Below are 22,355 nucleotides of genomic sequence, written 5' to 3' on the forward strand. Positions count from 1 at the left end.
ATGTAGAAGGGTTATCAAAAGCATACTGAACTACAACCAAGTAAACAAAAATCAAAAGCCAATACATTACAATTACACTCAGATATCAATTAACCCCTTAAACACCTTATCAGATAATAACCGCAAAGGTGATTAAGGGGTTAAGCAACACAGGCCCGATACCCACCCTCACCCATGAACCCATGAATTTGTACTGTGGCTTCATCATGCAACTATATATATATACTGTATATATATATACAGAGAGACAGAGAGAAAGCGAGAGAGAGAGAGAGAGAGAGATATACAGTATATATATATATATATATATATATATATATATATATATATATATATATATATATATATATATATATAATATATATATATATTGTGACAAACGGCTACTCCGGGGCTCCGTCGTTTGTCCGGGACTGTTTAGAACACGGTCTTTTAGGGTAGGTTAAATGATGAGGCGTCACGTACTGTTCCTTTAAACAGGCTATGCCTGGTTTATTCAGTCCCAGGCACTGAGACTGCCACAGTGCATACAACAGAAAACAGATCAAAACAAAAGCTGCTCACCTGAGCGATAACTTAACTTAGATATCCCTGACTCAGGGTTGGAAGTGGCTTTTCCACTTCCAACATCAAAACATGGTACTTTTGCAGTCTTACACAAATGAACAGAAAGATTGAACCTGTTTGGGGAAGAGGCTTCTCCCCTCTGTAGTTCAGCAGCCTTCCAGCCTCCTGGCTCTTGTGGGGAGACCAGAGCAAACAGGAAATCAGTCTTTCATACCTGATTCCTAATTAGCATGACAGGAGACAGAAATCAGGCAGCAGACAAACTCTGGTCTGGATCTCTCATCCCTCAGTTCCGGCGCTTGCCAAACTGTGGGATGGAGTGTATGTATTATAAGGCTGCACTCCCAGGCCAAACAGGATAGAAACTGTCTAGTATCCTGGGAGCCCTATATACGGAATTTATTACCATCCCCTGGTTTCTGTCACATATCCTCCCCCCCAGCTCAGACCTCGAGGGATGAGCGACCATGGATATTAGGGAGTGCATCCTTGACAACCCGTCAGCATTGCCATGTTTGTGCCCTGACCTGTGTTCCACAGAAAATTTAAAGGGTTGTAGGCTTAGGAACCACCTGGTCACTCTAGCATTCTTTTCCCTGTTTTGACACATCCAGGTAAGGGGTGCATGATCTGTGACCAACCGGAATTTTCTCCCCAACAGGTAGTATTTGAGCGTCTCTACAGCCCACTTTATTGCGAGACACTCTTTCTCTACTATGGAGTAATTTTTCTCCTGGGGATTTAGTTTCCTACTTAAATAAAGGATGGGGTGCTCCTCACCTTGAGACTCCTGGGAGAGTACCGCCCCCAGCCCTACCTCAGATGCGTCGGTTTGGACTACGAACTCTTTGGAGAAGTCAGGTGTGACCAACACTGGTTGGGCACAGAGAGCTTCTTTCAGGCTTCTAAAGGCCTGTTCGGTTTCGGGGGACCACTTTACCATTAGCGGTCCTCTTGCTTTTGTGAGGTCAGTTAGTGGGGTTGCCTTAGTTGCAAAATTGGGAATAAACCTTCTATAGTACCCAATTAAGCCCAAAAAGGTCCTTACTTGTTTTTTTGTAACTGGCCTTGGCCAATTTTGTATCGCCTCCATTTTGAGTGTTTGGGGTTTGAGTAAACCTCTGCCAATAGAATATCCCAGATACTTGGCCTCCTCCAGACCAATAGTGCATTTAGCGGGGTTAGCAGTTAGTCCAGCAGACCGGACTGCGTCAAGCACAGCTTGGACCTTTGGAAGGTGGGATTGCCAATCTTCACTATGGATTACCACATCATCCAGGTAGGCGGCAGCATACCGAGCATGTGGTTTTAAAATTTTATCCATCATTCTTTGGAATGTGGCGGGAGCTCCATGTAAGCCAAAAGGCAACACCTTATACTGAAAGAGGCCGTCTGGGGTTGAGAAGGCTGTCTTTTCTTTTGCCCTTTCTGTGAGGGGAACCTGCCAGTACCCTTTTGTTAGGTCTAGGGTTGTGAGATATCGGGCTTTATCCATCGTGAAGGACCATGCGTGAAACCTTTGGGCGCGAACAGCCGTGGTTACGCCGAGGCGGGCGAGGATCTCGAACTTCAATTTTGCATAGACGTTAGCTTCGGCTGGCTCTAGATCAAAGTAAGCCTTCTGGGGTTCGCCGCTTAGGAAGGGTGCGATTAGACCAGCCCACTCAGCTTCTGGCCATCCCTCTCTCTGTGCCGTGCGTTCAAACGTGAGAAGATAGGCTTCCACATCATCCGAGGGTCCCATCTTCTGAAGGTAGTGGCTTGCCCTGGTCATTTTCGGAACTGGGGCTGCCGCTGCCAGTGGAAGGTTACTGATAGTCCCCCTCAGGATCTCGAGTTCCTGCTGTAAGCCCTGAGCGAACCGCTGTTGCTCCTCTCTCAGCAAGCGGTTTGTCTCTTGCTGGTTTGCATTCGCGTTTTGCAGGGCTTCATTCGTCTGTTGCTGGTTTGCATTCGCCTGTTGCTGGTTGGCATTCGCCTGTTGCTGGTTGGCATTAATCTCTTGCTGGGCTATTAGCAGCTGTTGATGGGCTGCATTCGTCTGCTGCTGGTTTGCATTAGTTTCTTGCTGGGCTATTAACAGCTGTTGCTGGGTTTCATTCGCGTCTTTCTGGGCAGCGACATTGCGTACCAGCGCACCCACCACGTCTTCCATCTTGTTTGCAGAGGATGAAAAAAACTTTTTTTTTTTTTCAAAGTTCTTCAACCCGCAGACCCCCTAGTGCTCTGCCCGCATTCTCCACCATATGTGACAAACGGCTACTCCGGGGCTCCGTCGTTTGTCCGGGACTGTTTAGAACACGGTCTTTTAGGGTAGGTTAAATGATGAGGCGTCACGTACTGTTCCTTTAAACAGGCTATGCCTGGTTTATTCAGTCCCAGGCACTGAGACTGCCACAGTGCATACAACAGAAAACAGATCAAAACAAAAGCTGCTCACCTGAGCGATAACTTAACTTAGATATCCCTGACTCAGGGTTGGAAGTGGCTTTTCCACTTCCAACATCAAAACATGGTACTTTTGCAGTCTTACACAAATGAACAGAAAGATTGAACCTGTTTGGGGAAGAGGCTTCTCCCCTCTGTAGTTCAGCAGCCTTCCAGCCTCCTGGCTCTTGTGGGGAGACCAGAGCAAACAGGAAATCAGTCTTTCATACCTGATTCCTAATTAGCATGACAGGAGACAGAAATCAGGCAGCAGACAAACTCTGGTCTGGATCTCTCATCCCTCAGTTCCAGCGCTTGCCAAACTGTGGGATGGAGTGTATGTATTATAAGGCTGCACTCCCAGGCCAAACAGGATAGAAACTGTCTAGTATCCTGGGAGCCCTATATACGGAATTTATTACCATCCCCTGGTTTCTGTCACAATATATATATATATATATATACACACACGTTATATACACACCCATGATAAACCAATATACAGTACAAATAAATGTAGAAGGGTTATCAAAAGCACTGTCCTGCAACCAAACACTTCTCCATACATACACACTAAATTAAAATCAATTTCCTTTAATATTCATAACTGATCTCTCAATCTAAATCATCACTAAACCTCTGAAAAGCCATTAAACAACTTCCATTCCAATATAAATGATGCCTAAATATCTATGCACCATATACATTCTGCTAGTAAACAAAACTCAATTAGCAATCATTATTTACATCCCTAAACAATTCACACTAGATCCAGAACAATAAAACCATTAACAAATTCACGCCTAGAGCAGAACAATTAAGCCTTTGAAAAAATATAAGTACCGACAAAAATACAACCTTTACAAACCAAGCCTATCCCTGACCTTCCTCAAACACACAATACAATACCAAGGAATACATCTATCTAATTTTAAAATACTTTAAACTCACAATAAAGCATACTGTAGCAGCATACACAAAATAATTTAAAACACATCTAATCCAGCTTTTAAAACAACATAATTTCTTACCCTGTACTGTACTGTATGTATATATCTCTCTAGACATATATACATACATACATACAGTGGCAAGAAATGATATACCACAAAAAAAAAAATACACATATTTGTTAAAAAACCTTTTGAAAAAATTAACAAGTTAAATAAAATACCTTTCTTTACTGTAGTTCACTTACCATTACTTGCCCCCACCGACTCCCGTTGCGCAGCTTACTCACGAACCAATCCACAATCAGGAACCCATAAAATAGTAAACCAGAAAATAATAAACATTAAACTAAAAATCCAAATCAATCCACGGGTCTTCTATCTGTAATCCATCTTCATCTGTGTTCTTCTTTCTTCTATCTCCTTCCAGCGGGGTGGGGCGGGGTCTTCTCCCCATCTGCGGCCACTCCCTGGTCTTCTTTCTTTCCCGGAGGTCCTTCCTCCGCGGCGTCTGGCTTCAAAATGAGACGACATAGGCTTTTAAAGGCCTATGACGTCACATTTTGCGTCATGGTTCCCACGGTCCTGATTGGACCGTGAAAACCATGTGTCTTGGCCGACAAAAAAAAATGATGACGTCACTTAAAGGGAATGAAAGCACAGCCAATCAGGATGGCTTTGCTTCAATTGCCTTTAAGATGACGTCATGAAAAGGCACATGGCCGCCCTCACATGGTATGGTAGCCAATCAGAGCGTGGGAACTCCATCCCTACTCTGATTGGCTACCATACCATGTGAGGGCGGCCATGTGCTTTTTCATGACGTCATCTTAAAGGCAATTGAAGCAAAGCCATTCTGATTGGCTGTGCTTTCATTCCTTTAAGTGACGTCATCATTTTTTTTTTGGCGGCCAAAACACATGGTTTTCACGGTCCAATCAGGACCATGGGAATCATGACGCAAAATGTGACGTCATAGGCCTTTAAAAGCCTATGTCGTCTCATTTTGAAGCCAGACGCCGCGGAGGAAGGACCTCTGGGAAAGAAAGAAGACCAGGGCGGTAGAAGCAGACGGGGAGAAGACCCCGCCCCGCCCCGCTGGAAGGAGATAGAAGAAAGAAGAACACAGATGAAGATGGATTACAGATAGAAGACCCGTGGATTGGTTTGGATTTTTAGTTTAATGTTTATTATTTTCTGGTTTATTATTTTATGGGTTCCTGATCGTGTATTGGTTCATGAGTAAGCTGCGCAACGGGAGTCGGTGGGGGCAAGTAATGGTAAGTGAACTACAGTAAAGAAATGTATTTTATTTAACTTGTTAATTTTTTCGAAAGGTTTTTTAACAAACATGTGTATTTTTTTTTTGTGGTATATCATTTCTTGCCACTGTATGTCTGTATGTATATATGTCTAGAGAGATATATACATACAGTACAGTACAGGGTAAGAAATGATGTTGTTTTTAAAGCTGGATTAGATGTGTTTTAAATTATTTTGTGTATGCTGCTACAGTATGCTTTATTGTGAGTTTAAAGTATTTTAAAATTAGATAGATGTATTCCGTGGTATTGTATTGTGTGTTTGAGGAAGGTCAGGGATAGGCTTGGTTTGTAAAGGTTGTATTTTTGTCGGTACTTATATTTTTTCAAAGGCTTAATTGTTCTGCTCTAGGCGTGAATTTGTTAATGGTTTTATTGTTCGGGATCTAGTGTGAATTGTTTAGGGATGTAAATAATGATTGCTAATTGAGTTTTGTTTACTTGCAGAATGTATATGGTGCATAGATATTTAGGCATCATTTATATTGGAATGTAAGTTGTTTAATGGCTTTTCAGAGGTTTAGTGATGATTTAGATTGAGAGATCAGTTATGAATATTAAAGGAAATTGATTTTAATTTAGTGTGTATGTATGGAGAAGTGTTTGGTTGCAGGACAGTGCTTTTGATAACCCTTCTACATTTATTTGTACTGTATATTGGTTTATCATGGGTGTGTATAAAACGTGTGTATATATATATATATATAAATATATATATATATATATATATATATATATATATATATATATACTGTATATATCGCTCTCTCTTTCTCTCTGTCTCTCTGTATATATATACAGTATATATATATATAGTTGCATGATGAAGCCACAGTTCAAATTCATGGGTGAGGGTGGGTATCGGGCCTGTGTTGCTTAACCCCTTAATCACCTTTGCGGTTATTATCTGATAAGGTGTTTAAGGGGTTAATTGAAATCTGAATGTAATTGCAATGTATTGGCTTTGTATTTGCTATGTATGTTGTGGACAAGACAAGGATTTTGCTGGCAACGGACACTTCGTATTGATGAGGTCAGTAGTACTTTATTTATTTGTATATGCTAGTTAATGTTTTAAATAATGGGCAATTAATCTATTATCCATATCTGGATAATAGTTATTTTGCACATTATTGTACTGTAGGTGTTGGGGGGGAGGGTGTATGTATTGAATGTATAGGCCAGGTTTATTTTTTTTACATTCAGGGTTTGATTCCGTGGTTTTGCGTGGGGCCTCTGGAGACCACCTGTGGGTATCCTCGGGTATCCCAAGGGTATCAGGCTGGTGGTTCCACGGGTGACACATGCGGGGATGATGATGTGTGGTCCCACTTCTGTGGGGGCACCGCGGACCCGTAGTCTGCGGGGATGACGATGTGTGGTCCCACTTCTGTGGGGGCACCGCCGACCCGTAGGTGCGGGGATGATGATGTGTGGTCCCACTTCTGTGGGGGCACCGCGGACCCGTAGTGAGCACCCGTGAGTTCCCTAGACCCCCGAGGGAACCACCCGAGGCCCCGCAGACACCTGTGGGTTTGACCCGGGGCTCCCAGACATCCTTGGGCCTACCGTGGAGACCCAATTGTGGCCCACAGTGACCCAAGGAGACCACCTGGGTGCCATGGTGCTGGCAGGATCCACCAGCAGGCCTCCAGAACCTGTGTAAAAAGGGTTGCTGGTAAACTGTAGGTCTGTCCAGGTGCCCTGCCAGCCCACCGGGGACTAGCGTGGGACTGCGTTATGAACCCTGTATGTAAAAGGATAAATCTTGTATTTATGGGGGGGCACAGGGGGTGGGTAATATATTTAATAAATATAATGCTGTTTATTGTGGGTCATTGTACTGTTTTTATTGTGGGTACTGGGGGTGAGGTGTTTCCCCAACGGTATGTGGGTAGGCCTCCCTTGTGGGTACTGACTGGGTGGTTAGGCCTCACGGGGGGGGGGGGTTAGTGTGGGAGGGTATGTAGGCATCCCGAGTGGTGGGTGAGGGTGGGTTAACCCCTTCATGACTGTAGCGGTTAATAACCGCTATGGTGATTAAGGGGTTAGGGGACATTACTTTGTATGTTTTAATTTTTGTGTCTGTTTTGCAGAAGCGGAGGGGCCATGGCCAGGATCGGGGGGGGGGGGGTAACGGTATGTGGGTAGGGGGTGAGGGTGGTTAGACCTCACAGTATGCACATTGGGTCCCCCCCCCTCCCCACATTTACATACACTGCACTGACAGCAGGGAGGGAGATTTACTGGTAACAGAAACATCTCTCTGCCTTCAGTGTAATCTGTTTAAAGCCCCCTCCCCCCTAATGTGTGTTTCTGTAAAATCTCTCTCCCTTCAGTGTAATCTGTTTAACAGAAACATTAGGGGGGAGGGGGCTTTAGGCCTTTACATCTCTCTCCCTTCAGTGTAATCTGTTTAACAGAAACATTAGGGGGGAGGGGGCTTTAGGCCTTTACATCTCTCTCCCTTCAGTGTAATCTGTTTAGCAGAAACATTAGGGGGGAGGGGGCTTTAGGCCTTTACATCTCTCTCCCTTCAGTGTAATCTGTTTAGCAGAAACATTAGGGGGGAGGGGGCTTTAGGCCTTTACATCTCTCTGCCTTCAGTGTAATCTGTTTAACAGAAACATTAAGGGGGAGGGGGCTTTAAACAGATTACACTGAAGGCAGGGAGATACAGGGAATGTACTGTATTGTTCATCATGTATTTTGTTTATTGCAATGCTGTGTATAAAGTATAAGGTTTTTTACAATTAGATAGATGTAATCCTTGGTATTGTAAGGGTTAGCTTTGGTTTTAAATTGTGTTTTCTGGTTGGTACTTACAGTATATATTGATTTTTGTTTACTTGATTGGTTAAAATAGTTGACTTGTTTGGAAGTGTTTGTATTTACTGGTAGAGAAGCTTGCAATTATATTGTTAACATTCATTTTCAGAATGTATATGGTGCATAGATTTTATGCATCATTTATACAATGTAAATGCAATGTACTGTGTGGATTGGAATGTTATGTTTTATATTGTAAAATCAGTTAGGATTATTAAATGGATTATTATTATTGTCTGTATAGAGAAGCGTTATCTGTAGGACAGTATGATTTTGATAACCATTCTACATGTATTTGTATATTGGTTCATCATGTGTGTATATATACTGTATACTGTATATATCTATATATATCTATATATATCTATATCTATATCTATATATATATATATATATGTGTGTGTATACAGTGTATATATATATATATATACACAGTATATACTGTATACACTACCGACACACTTAATCCGAGCAGGGCTAGTTCCGCAAGCCGGGGGATGCCCCGGCTTGCTAGCCCCACTCCCTCGGCGTGCCGTGCGTCACCGATGCGCGGTCACGCGTCATCGGGTGCCAGCGCCCCCTGCACGCGCGTCCAAGGCTCCCCGAGGGAGCCCTGGTGTCCCGCGATGTGGGGGACGGCGGCAGGGTGTTCCGGGGGACCCGGCGGACCCGGCAGCGGGAGGGAGAGCGCCCCGATCGGAGGGCGCTCTTCCGCTGCTTCGGCGCGCGCCCGGCACCCTCCGGCGCGCGCCAGGTTACTGCTGCGGCCGAGAACGGGCAAATGCTCGAATAAACTCGGCCGCAGCAGTAAGTATAGGGATTGTTATTATATATATACTGTATATATATCCAGTATATATATACAGTATACTGTATATTTATTTCTCTTCATGTATTTATTTATTTATTTAGATTTATTTATTAATTGTGGGGCTGCTGTGCGTGAATTTTTTTTATTGGGAGTGAGGGGGGTGTTTGGCCCTTGGTGTGAGTTTAGGACTTGCAGCAGCAGCACAATTAATAAATAAATCTAAATAAATAAATGAATATAAATAAATACATTTAAAATACATTTTTATTGATAGTGTAGATGTGCAGAGGGTCTCCAGAGCAGAACCGCACTGGTTTCAGGTCTGGGGACACCCTGCTCCCCGAGATACAGGCCCCTTTAGGGGGTGCCGGTATCCCTCTGCTTGGTTTACAGGCCGCGATCACGTGGTCGGGCCCTTTAAACCAAGCAGAGGGATACCGGCACCCCCTAAAGGGGGCTGTATCTCGGGGAGCAGGGGGTCCCCAGACATGAAACCAACGCGGTTCAGCTCCGGAGACCCCCTGCACATCTACACTATCAATAAAAATGTATTTCAAATGTATTTATTGTCATTTATTTATTTATTTATTTAGATTTATTTATTTATTTTTTGGCGGCTGCTGTGTATGTGTATTTTTTTTATTGTGGGTAGCGGGGGTGGGTGAATGGGGTATTAGCCCCAACGGTGCTTGTTTAGGGCTTGCGGGGGGGGGGTAGCGGGAGGGCTTACCCCCTTCATGACCGTAGCGGTATTAACTGCTACGGTCGTGAAGGGGTTAAGTGCACCCGCAACCCCCCCGCAAGTCCTAAACTCACACCAATGGCCAAATACCCCCCTCACCCATCCCCACTACACACAATAAAGCGGGCACGGTGGGTTAACCCCTTCATTGCCTTAGCGGCTATCCACTATGGTAATGAAGCAGCATTTCTGTATTTTTAATAATATTGAGCAGTAGCAGGGGGGGTCCCTGAGCATTAATTTATGGCTCAGGGAACCCCCTGCTCACTGTACAATATTATTAAAATATAGAAATGCTGCTTCTTTACCATAGCGCATAGCCGCTAAGGTAAAGAACGAGTGTTTATTTATACTGTATACTGTATATGTTTTATTGATACTGTACATGTGCAGAGGGTCTCCAGAGCAGAACCGCACTGGTTTCAGGTCTGGGGACCCCCTGCTCCCCGAGATACAGGCCCCTTTAGGGGGTGCCGGTATCCCTCTGCTCTGCTTGGTTTACAGGCCGCGATCACGTGGTCGGGCCCTTTAAACCAAGCAGAGGGATACCGGCACCCCCTAAAGGGGGCTGTATCTCAGGGAGCAGGGGGTCCCCAGACCTGAAACCAACGCGGTTCAGCTCCGGAGACCACCTGCACATCTACACTATCAATAAAAATGTATTTCAAATGTATTTATTGTCATTTATTTATTTAGATTTATTTATTTATTTTTTGGCGGCTGCTGTGTGTGTGTATTTTTTTTATTGTGGGTAGCGGGGGTGGGTGAATGGGGTATTAGCCCCAACGGTGCTTGTTTAGGGCTTGCGGGGGGGTAGCGGGAGGGCTTAACCCCTTCATGACCATAGCGGTATTACACTGGCGACACACTTTATCGCAGTGCGGCCAGATCCGCAAGCCGGGAGATTTCCCGGCTTGCTAGTGGCCGCCCCTCGGCGTGCCGCGCGTCATAGATGCGCGGTCACGCGTCATCGGGAGCCTGCGCCCCCTGCACGCGTGTCCAGGGGCTCCCCGAGGGAGCCCTGGTGTCCCGCGATCGCGGGACAGCGGCAGGGGGTTCCGGGGGACCCGGCGGACCCGGCAGCGGTAGGGAGAGCGTCCCGATCGGAGGGCGCTCTTCCGCTGCTTCGGCGCGCGCCCGTCACACTCGGGCGCGCGCCAGGCTACTGCTGCGGCACAGAACGGGCAAATGCTCGAATAAACTGTGCCGCAGCAGTAACTGCTACGGTCGTGAAGGGGTTAAGTGCACCCGCAACCCCCCCGCAAGTCCTAAACTCACACCAAGGGCCAAATACCCCCCTCACCCATCCCCACTACACACAATAAAGCGGGCACGGTGGGTTAACCCCTTCATTGCCTTAGCGGCTATCCGCTATGGTAATGAAGCAGCATTTCTGTATTTTTAATAATATTGAGCAGGAGCAGGGGGGGGTTCCCTGAGCATTAATTTCTGGCTCAGGGAACCCCCTGCTCACTGTACAATATTATTAAAATACAGAAATGCTGCTTCTTTACCATAGTGCATAGCCGCTAAGGTAAAGAACGAGTGTTTATTTATACTGTATACTGTATGTGTTTTATTGATACTGTACATGTGCAGAGGGTCTCCAGAGCAGAACCGCACTGGTTTCAGGTCTGGGGAACCCCTGCTCCCCGAGATACAGGCCCCTCCAGGTCGGCCAATAGTCTCTAGCATTGGATCTTTGGGAGATGGTTTGTCTCAATATGTGAATGCATATTTGCAACCCTTTGTTAGAAATTTGCCTTCCTTTGTTCTGGACTCAGGGGACTTGCTGACTAAATTACAACATATTAGTTGGAATCAGGATTACCTGTGGGTTACTATGGATGTGGTCTCCCTATACTCGATCATTCAACATGATCTGGGCATGACGGCTGTCCGCCATTTTATAGAATGTCCAGGAAGCTCAATACTTACAACCACTTTTATTATGGAATCAATACTTTTTTTACTCACTCACAATTATTTTCTTTTTGATCACAAATTTTATCTGCAACTTCGGGGGACGGCAATGGGGACAAGTTTTGCCCCCTCCTATGCCAACCTTTTCATGGGGTGGTGGGAGAATAATTTTATCTTTGATAGCACAAATCCTTACAGGCACAATATTATTTTCTATAAGCGTTTTATTGACGATCTCATTTTTATTTGGCACGGGAACACTGACACTTTATTAGAATTTATAGAATATTTAAATAACAACACTTTTGATATTCACCTCACTATTAATTACCATACCCATCATATTAGCTACCTGGACATTCTATTTTACATAGACATCAATCAAAAAATACCGCTACCGCTGCCGGGTCCGCCGGGTCCCCCGGAACCCCCTGCCGCTGTCCCGCGATCGCGGGACACCAGGGCTCCCTCGGGGAGCCCCTGGACGCGCGTGCAGGGGGCGCACGCTCCCGAAGACGCGTGACCGCGCGTCTATGACGCGTGACCGCGCGTCTATGACGCGCGGCACGCCGAGGGGCGGCCACTAGCAAGCCGGGAAATCTCCCGGCTTGCGGATCTGGCCGCAGTGTAATAAACTGTGTCGCCAGTGTATAGACAAGGGTCCTAAATTTGTATACAGAAGAGCCAAGACATTGGCTACATTTCTATCCCCCAGTGTAGTATCAACACCAGTTAAGAGCTCAGATCATTTTGTGACCAAAGGATCCTTTAGATGCAATCATTGCAACATGTGTCAGTTCATGAAACCCGCACGGCATATCTTCTCCCACAGTCCACACAAACGCCACACTATACACAATTTTATTAATTGTAATACGACATTTGTAGTGTATCTCATCACTTGTGGCTGTGGGAGGAGATATGTCGGCAGGACCACAAGGGCGTTAAAAATAAGGATGCAAGAACATTGCAGGCTGATACGCAAAAAAGATATGGAACACCCTGTCTCCAAACATTTTTAGGAATGTGGGCAGGGAGGCATCAGTAACTTCTCATTTGTAGGCATTGAGAAGATAATCAGAAAAGAAAGAGGGGGTAACATTGTGAAAACATTAGATTGTAGAGAATCCTACTGGATATTCACATTAAGAACTAGGTTCCCTGATGGAATGAATTTAGAATGGAATATCAACCATTTTCTTAAATGAGTGTTATCTGTCTTTGAAAAAACAATATAGAAAACAGTATATTATACCTCAGTCTACAAATCGATCCAAAAATATGATCAAAAGCCTTCAATTGAGATTTATTCATACCCCTATATAACACAAAGTATGGCCTGAGTAAAACAATATACATCTCCATGAAGATATATCAATACCCTGTCCTATACATTTAAGGTAAAGCAATATTTACAATTGGTATTTCGGATTTTTCTAGAAAACTCAATTTGAAGCATTATAAGACAAATTTCTAACATAGCCTCCACTTCTTGTTTTATGATTAAACTACTTATGTCTGAGGTACTATATCACTTATAAAAAGTTTTCATGGTTAGGTTAAGTTGTTTAAAATTATAATGTATATTATGTACGACACTCCACATTAAATAGAAATGTATTGAATGTTAAACCTATATGATTACTATTTCCATCCAGCGGGGCATGCAATTTGCTGTTGTTTATTTGAGGCACAAGACACATTTGTTGCTTTTTTAACATGTTTTTATTGCTTAATTTTAACATTTAAGTTTTTTGATTAATATAATTTTTAATAATAAACTGTCTTGTTATATGTTTTTCTTTTCCTTAAAGTGTAACTATATAATTCTTTTGTTTATCAAAAGTATTCATGTTTGTTTTTGTATGCATCTGTATATTCATATTTTGCCCATATGTATTTTTCTTTATAATACAGCTCACTGCCTCACATCCCCCAGCCTAAATCAATATTAGTTTTTATTATTAGTTTTTTCCACATCACTACATCCTCCGTACCCTGTCGTGGGGTAGGGATGTAATTTATTGATTTAACATTATGGGGAAGCCTCAGCGCATGCCCGGGGCATGGAGGAGGGGGTGTTACCCTGTATCAGTCAGAGGCGTGCCTGCGCGTGTGGAACCGCCCGGAGGGGCGTGTGTCTCCTGTATGACACGGCTGACGGTAGCAGGGGATCCCTGGCACTCTGGCATCGCGCGCATGCACGGGGATTAGTTATACCATAGAGGTGATCATAGAGTATTCTGGCGCCACGCGCATGCGCGAAGACTACGATCCTCATTGGCTAACACACATCTAATGATGTCACGATTTGGCGCGAAATTAGGCAGTCAGCTGTATTTAAACTGTTGGTTTTAACATACACAGCACTTCTTGATAAAGTTCCTTTGAACGAAACGCGTTGAAGGTTTGCTGTTGTCCCACACCATGAATTGCTAAATAAAGGACTTAATATTTTTTGCAAGACCTGCTCCTTCTTAACTGCTGTGCGCTGCACACCCTGGCTTTGGATCTACACTCTACTACAGCTGCACGCTCTGGAGGGTAAAATGGGGAAGGAAAATTAGAATACTACAGTGAGTACTATACCTGGGGCTACCCAATGAGGAAGGGGGGGGCTGTCTCTTGGCAACCCACTCCAACCTTCAGGGTACCTTATGCCCTCTTAAAGGCTCAGTACCAATAGTTAAATTGTTGATTACCCAGCTAATGCTCCCTTCCTTCAAATACAGTCCCAGCACTTTTTGAGCACCATTACAAACATACAAATCACAGCTCCGGAGACCCCCTGCACATCTACACTATCAATAAAAATGTATTTAAAATAATTTTTAATGTGCGGATGTTTGCGCAGAGAGAGAGCAGCGGATCTCTCTCTGCTGCAAACACATCTCGCCCCCGCCACCCATACAGTAGTATCATTTATGTATGTGCATATACAGTACTGTATGTGTACAGTACTGTATGTTAGGGCTTATATGGGTTGTTGTTATACAGTATATATATATATATACTGTGTATATACAGTACTGTATATATATATACTGCATTACAATTCATGAATTTATGCCATCTGGTGGACACGCGAAGCATTGCAGCCTATTAAATCCTGATCATTATCATTTAACAGATCAGGCCCCCGTCAGCCAGGCATGAACCGTGGCTGGGAAGGCAAACGCAACGCGGCTTGTCAGAGGTGAGGAGCGGTGCATTCCAGGTATCTGCCAGGTATCTGCATTCCAGGTATCTGCCACTTCACTTACATGTGAGTATCTGTACTGGTATATACCAGTTTTTAATTGCACTAGGTTATACAAGCATATGCTTTGATATTTTAACCCCTTCTGGGCTTATTTCACATAACACTAGTATGCATTTAGCGTAGGGACCTGCTAAAGAGACTTACCTTGACGTGGTTAGCAGGCTTGGCATTATTTGATCAAAGGATGTATACCAAAAGTCTCCTTTTTTCTTATAGGTATTTTACACCATACATATATATATATATATATTCCCCATTGATTGCTATCCCTATGGGAGAAGCGCAGGGATTCACTTTCTGTTTTGCACATTTGTATGGCCATTTCCTTCACTAGCTGCATGCTCTTTACATGGAGAAGCGCAGTGATTATATTTGTTTTACATTATTTGTTGGGCCGATTTTAATCCTTTGCAGCACGCTCCTAGAGGGCAACACTACTATGGTGTAATTGAATATATTTAGCCAATCACCTGCAACTGCTTATTGAGCAGTTTGTGGCAGGCCAGCCCCTCCTCTTCTAGGTATATAATCTCCTAGCAAGGTCCCCTTATTCCACTTCACTTACATGTGAGTATCTGTACTGGTATATACCAGTTTTTAATTGCACTAGGTTATACAAGCATATGCTTTGATATTTTAACCCCTTCTGGGCTTATTTCACATAACACTAGTATGCATTTAGCGTAGGGACCTGCTAAAGAGACTTACCTTGACGTGGTTAGCAGGCTTGGCATTATTTGATCAAAGGATGTATACCAAAAGTCTCCTTTTTTCTTATAGGTATTTTACACCATACATATATATATATATATATATTCCCCATTGATTGCTATCCCTATGGGAGAAGCGCAGGGATTCACTTTCTGTTTTGCACATTTGTATGGCCATTTCCTTCACTAGCTGCATGCTCTTTACATGGAGAAGCGCAGTGATTATATTTGTTTTACATTATTTGTTGGGCCGATTTTAATCCTTTGCAGCACGCTCCTAGAGGGCAACACTACTATGGTGTAATTGAATATATTTAGCCAATCACCTGCAACTGCTTATTGAGCAGTTTGTGGCAGGCCAGCCCCTCCTCTTCTAGGTATATAATCTCCTAGCAAGGTCCCCTTATTCCACTTCACTTACATGTGAGTATCTGTACTGGTATATACCAGTTTTTAATTGCACTAGGTTATACAAGCATATGCTTTGATATTTTAACCCCTTCTGGGCTTATTTCACATAACACTAGTATGCATTTAGCGTAGGGACCTGCTAAAGAGACTTACCTTGACGTGGTTAGCAGGCTTGGCATTATTTGATCAAAGGATGTATACCAAAAGTCTCCTTTTTTCTTATAGGTATTTTACACCATACATATATATATATATATATTCCCCATTGATTGCTATCCCTATGGGAGAAGCGCAGGGATTCACTTTCTGTTTTGCACATTTGTATGGCCATTTCCTTCACTAGCTGCATGCTCTTTACATGGAGAAGCGCAGTGATTATATTTGTTTTACATTATTTGTTGGGCCGATTTTAATCCTTTGCAGCACGCTCCTAGAGGGCAACACTACTATGGTGTAATTGAATATATTTAGCCAATCACCTGCAACTGCTTATTGAGCAGTTTGTGGCAGGCCAGCCCCTCCTCTTCTAGGTATATAATCTCCTAGCAAGGTCCCCTTATTCCACTTCACTTACATGTGAGTATCTGTACTGGTATATACCAGTTTTTTAAATTGCACTAGGTTATACAAGCATATGCTTTGATATTTTAACCCCTTCTGGGCTTATTTCACATAACACTAGTATGCATTTAGCGTAGGGACCTGCTAAAGAGACTTACCTTGACGTGGTTAGCAGGCTTGGCATTATTTGATCAAAGGATGTATACCAAAAGTCTCCTTTTTTCTTATAGGTATTTTACACCATACATATATATATATATATATTCCCCATTGATTGCTATCCCTATGGGAGAAGCGCAGGGATTCACTTTCTGTTTTGCACATTTGTATGGCCATTTCCTTCACTAGCTGCATGCTCTTTACATGGAGAAGCGCAGTGATTATATTTGTTTTACATTATTTGTTGGGCCGATTTTAATCCTTTGCAGCACGCTCCTAGAGGGCAACACTACTATGGTGTAATTGAATATATTTAGCCAATCACCTGCAACTGCTTATTGAGCAGTTTGTGGCAGGCCAGCCCCTCCTCTTCTAGGTATATAATCTCCTAGCAAGGTCCCCTTATTCCACTTCACTTACATGTGAGTATCTGTACTGGTATATACCAGTTTTTAATTGCACTAGGTTATACAAGCATATGCTTTGATATTTTAACCCCTTCTGGGCTTATTTCACATAACACTAGTATGCATTTAGCGTAGGGACCTGCTAAAGAGACTTACCTTGACGTGGTTAGCAGGCTTGGCATTATTTGATCAAAGGATGTATACCAAAAGTCTCCTTTTTTCTTATAGGTATTTTACACCATACATATATATATATATATATTCCCCATTGATTGCTATCCCTATGGGAGAAGCGCAGGGATTCACTTTCTGTTTTGCACATTTGTATGACCATTTCCTTCACTAGCTGCATGCTCTTTACATGGAGAAGCGCAGTGATTATATTTGTTTTACATTATTTGTTGGGCCGATTTTAATCCTTTGCAGCACGCTCCTAGAGGGCAACACTACTATGGTGTAATTGAATATATTTAGCCAATCACCTGCAACTGCTTATTGAGCAGTTTGTGGCAGGCCAGCCCCTCCTCTTCTAGGTATATAATCTCCTAGCAAGGTCCCCTTATTCCACTTCACTTACATGTGAGTATCTGTACTGGTATATACCAGTTTTTAATTGCACTAGGTTATACAAGCATATGCTTTGATATTGTAACCCCTTCTGGGCTTATTTCACATAACACTAGTATGCATTTAGCGTAGGGACCTGCTAAAGAGACTTACCTTGACGTGGTTAGCAGGCTTGGCATTATTTGATCAAAGGATGTATACCAAAAGTCTCCTTTTTTCTTATAGGTATTTTACACCATACATATATATATATATATATTCCCCATTGATTGCTATCCCTATGGGAGAAGCGCAGGGATTCACTTTCTGTTTTGCACATTTGTATGGCCATTTCCTTCACTAGCTGCATGCTCTTTACATGGAGAAGCGCAGTGATTATATTTGTTTTACATTATTTGTTGGGCCGATTTTAATCCTTTGCAGCACGCTCCTAGAGGGCAACACTACTATGGTGTAATTGAATATATTTAGCCAATCACCTGCAACTGCTTATTGAGCAGTTTGTGGCAGGCCAGCCCCTCCTCTTCTAGGTATATAATCTCCTAGCAAGGTCCCCTTATTCCACTTCACTTACATGTGAGTATCTGTACTGGTATATACCAGTTTTTAATTGCACTAGGTTATACAAGCATATGCTTTGATATTTTAACCCCTTCTGGGCTTATTTCACATAACACTAGTATGCATTTAGCGTAGGGACCTGCTAAAGAGACTTACCTTGACGTGGTTAGCAGGCTTGGCATTATTTGATCAAAGGATGTATACCAAAAGTCTCCTTTTTTCTTATAGGTATTTTACACCATACATATATATATATATATATATATTCCCCATTGATTGCTATCCCTATGGGAGAAGCGCAGGGATTCACTTTCTGTTTTGCACATTTGTATGGCCATTTCCTTCACTAGCTGCATGCTCTTTACATGGAGAAGCGCAGTGATTATATTTGTTTTACATTATTTGTTGGGCCGATTTTAATCCTTTGCAGCACGCTCCTAGAGGGCAACACTACTATGGTGTAATTGAATATATTTAGCCAATCACCTGCAACTGCTTATTGAGCAGTTTGTGGCAGGCCAGCCCCTCCTCTTCTAGGTATATAATCTCCTAGCAAGGTCCCCTTATTCCACTTCACTTACATGTGAGTATCTGTACTGGTATATACCAGTTTTTAATTGCACTAGGTTATACAAGCATATGCTTTGATATTTTAACCCCTTCTGGGCTTATTTCACATAACACTAGTATGCATTTAGCGTAGGGACCTGCTAAAGAGACTTACCTTGACGTGGTTAGCAGGCTTGGCATTATTTGATCAAAGGATGTATACCAAAAGTCTCCTTTTTTCTTATAGGTATTTTACACCATACATATATATATATATATATATATTCCCCATTGATTGCTATCCCTATGGGAGAAGCGCAGGGATTCACTTTCTGTTTTGCACATTTGTATGGCCATTTCCTTCACTAGCTGCATGCTCTTTACATGGAGAAGCGCAGTGATTATATTTGTTTTACATTATTTGTTTGGCCGATTTTAATCCTTTGCAGCACGCTCCTAGAGGGCAACACTACTATGGTGTAATTGAATATATTTAGCCAATCACCTGCAACTGCTTATTGAGCAGTTTGTGGCAGGCCAGCCCCTCCTCTTCTAGGTATATAATCTCCTAGCAAGGTCCCCTTATTCCACTTCACTTACATGTGAGTATCTGTACTGGTATATACCAGTTTTTAATTGCACTAGGTTATACAAGCATATGCTTTGATATTTTAACCCCTTCTGGGCTTATTTCACATAACACTAGTATGCATTTAGCGTAGGGACCTGCTAAAGAGACTTACCTTGACGTGGTTAGCAGGCTTGGCATTATTTGATCAAAGGATGTATACCAAAAGTCTCCTTTTTTCTTATAGGTATTTTACACCATACATATATATATATATATATTCCCCATTGATTGCTATCCCTATGGGAGAAGCGCAGGGATTCACTTTCTGTTTTGCACATTTGTATGGCCATTTCCTTCACTAGCTGCATGCTCTTTACATGGAGAAGCGCAGTGATTATATTTGTTTTACATTATTTGTTGGGCCGATTTTAATCCTTTGCAGCACGCTCCTAGAGGGCAACACTACTATGGTGTAATTGAATATATTTAGCCAATCACCTGCAACTGCTTATTGAGCAGTTTGTGGCAGGCCAGCCCCTCCTCTTCTAGGTATATAATCTCCTAGCAAGGTCCCCTTATTCCACTTCACTTACATGTGAGTATCTGTACTGGTATATACCAGTTTTTAATTGCACTAGGTTATACAAGCATATGCTTTGATATTTTAACCCCTTCTGGGCTTATTTCACATAACACTAGTATGCATTTAGCGTAGGGACCTGCTAAAGAGACTTACCTTGACGTGGTTAGCAGGCTTGGCATTATTTGATCAAAGGATGTATACCAAAAGTCTCCTTTTTTCTTATAGGTATTTTACACCATACATATATATATATATATATTCCCCATTGATTGCTATCCCTATGGGAGAAGCGCAGGGATTCACTTTCTGTTTTGCACATTTGTATGGCCATTTCCTTCACTAGCTGCATGCTCTTTACATGGAGAAGCGCAGTGATTATATTTGTTTTACAAATTGGACATTTGCTCGAATAAAGTGTGTCGCAGCAGTACATCATAAGTGCATTACTGTATACAGAGCCTCATCCCACATCCTAGGATTACTCCCAATGGAGAATCCAATTTTAATAATAGTGCCTGGGATCAGGTTTCTTCACTTCTCGCCCGTTGTCATCTACAATAATGATCAAATAAGATCTGCTAGAGACTTCCGGTGACGTCGAATGGAATGGCTGCCTAGGAGACTTGCTCCAGAGCTCCTCCAGCTAATACCTTAGATAAAGCACCCACACAAACAAATCCCCCCCCCCCAAAAGTGACAAACTATGCAGCCGTGAACCCCAAAGAGTAGCTGGGCATAAGAGTGGCCTCTCCCTGCATTTCAGAGACGGATGCTGGTGCTCTGGGAGGCCCCCTGTGAGTCCTGACCCCCAGTGGAAGTCTCCCCCTGCCTCACGCACAAAATCAGAGGAGCCGCCTGGAGGAGCGGGACGTAAGGTAGGAGAGGCGGTGGGGCTAAGCTCCGGGTGCCGCACGGAGTCTGGTCTGACTGCTGGGTTTGGGGATGGAACCCCCCCGCGCACTGTGTCTGAAGCACGGCTGCAGCAGCCTCCCGCGGCCCCGTGGTGAAGCCTGAACGGCATCTCTCCGCTGTGGTCCCCGCTTGCCCCCCCAGAGACAGAACTAATTAAATAAATAAAGTTACATACCCCAACAGGCGATCCCGGCAGGGGAGAGCACTGGGATAGTACCCTCTGGCTGAAGGAACTGCGGGTCCCGCCACGTGGCTGAAGGGGTGGAAGCGACAATCTTAAGAGGAGCACTCCACTGAGGCACCATCTCCCCATTAAGGGGTATAAGCCTCAGGGTGCCAGAACCCTCCATCTTTCCAACAACATTGTTCTGAGCTAAATAAATAAATAACTCTGTTCAGCATACCAGAAACACCCCTGAAGGTCTCCAACATTCTCACACCTCCCCCCCTCAAATAAAAGGGAATACAAGCAATTACAGAGGGGACTATCAGACGTCACCGTGCATGGCTGACTAGGGAAGGAGCTCCCGACACCCCCCTATGAATTCGACCATAAAGAGCAAACCCAACCAGAAAAAAAACCCCAGAAAAGCTTTCTATCCCCCTTCTGAACACAGAGGAATGGAAAGCAAATCTAAGAAAGCTGCGAACCCAGTCCGATAGCCAAGATGGCGGCGAAGAGCCAGAGCACGCCAGAGGAAGCGCAGCGCAGGGGCACCCCGACCTCGAGCGGCAAGGTCTAAATAAAGATTATTTTGAGTCCCTCTTCACTAAAATGAGGAAGGGGTTCCAGGAGGATCTTACAACGGCCCTGGAGGGCATAAGATCCGAACTAAATGGCTTATCCGAGAGAACGGAGGCACTAGAGACCAAGCTGGAAGGGGCCCTCACTGCACATTCAAATACAGAAGATGAAGTGGCCAGGCTTGTCCATGTAATAAACGAATTAAAAGACACCCTGGAGGACCAAGAAAACAGGAACCGCAGGCAGAACCTGCGCTTCAGGAATATCCCAGAGACTGTGTCCCCAGAGTCCCTGCAGGCCTACCTTAAAAAAGTCTTCCTCCAGCTGGTTAATGATCTAACGGAACACGAACTACGCATAGATTGAGCTCATCGAGCGCTGGGCCCCAAGTCCGCTGACCCCAATCGCCACAGAGATGTCATCACTAAACTCCATGATTATTCCGCGAAAGAAAGAATCATGGCCGCTAGCAGAGGCGTCCGGGACCTCAGAGTGGAGGATGTCACCATTCAAAGCTTTAGCGACCTCTCTAGGGTCACTGTGGAAAGGCGCTAAGAGATGAATCCCCTCACAATGATGCTTAGGGACCGGGGAATTAAATACAGGTGGGGCTTCCCCTTCAAGCTTGTGGTGCTAAAAAATGGCAGATACTTCACCATAACCGATCCAGAGGATTCCCAAGACTTCTTAAAAGCCATCGGAATAATCCCCCAACAGGACGGCGACCGGGCCATGTGAGCCGCCTCAAGACCGGACCCCTCCGAGATCCCCCGGACATCGAAGCGC

The sequence above is a fragment of the Ascaphus truei genome, chromosome 3, assembly GCF_040206685.1.
Source record: "Ascaphus truei isolate aAscTru1 chromosome 3, aAscTru1.hap1, whole genome shotgun sequence".
Classification (NCBI taxonomy): Eukaryota; Metazoa; Chordata; class Amphibia; order Anura; family Ascaphidae; genus Ascaphus; species Ascaphus truei.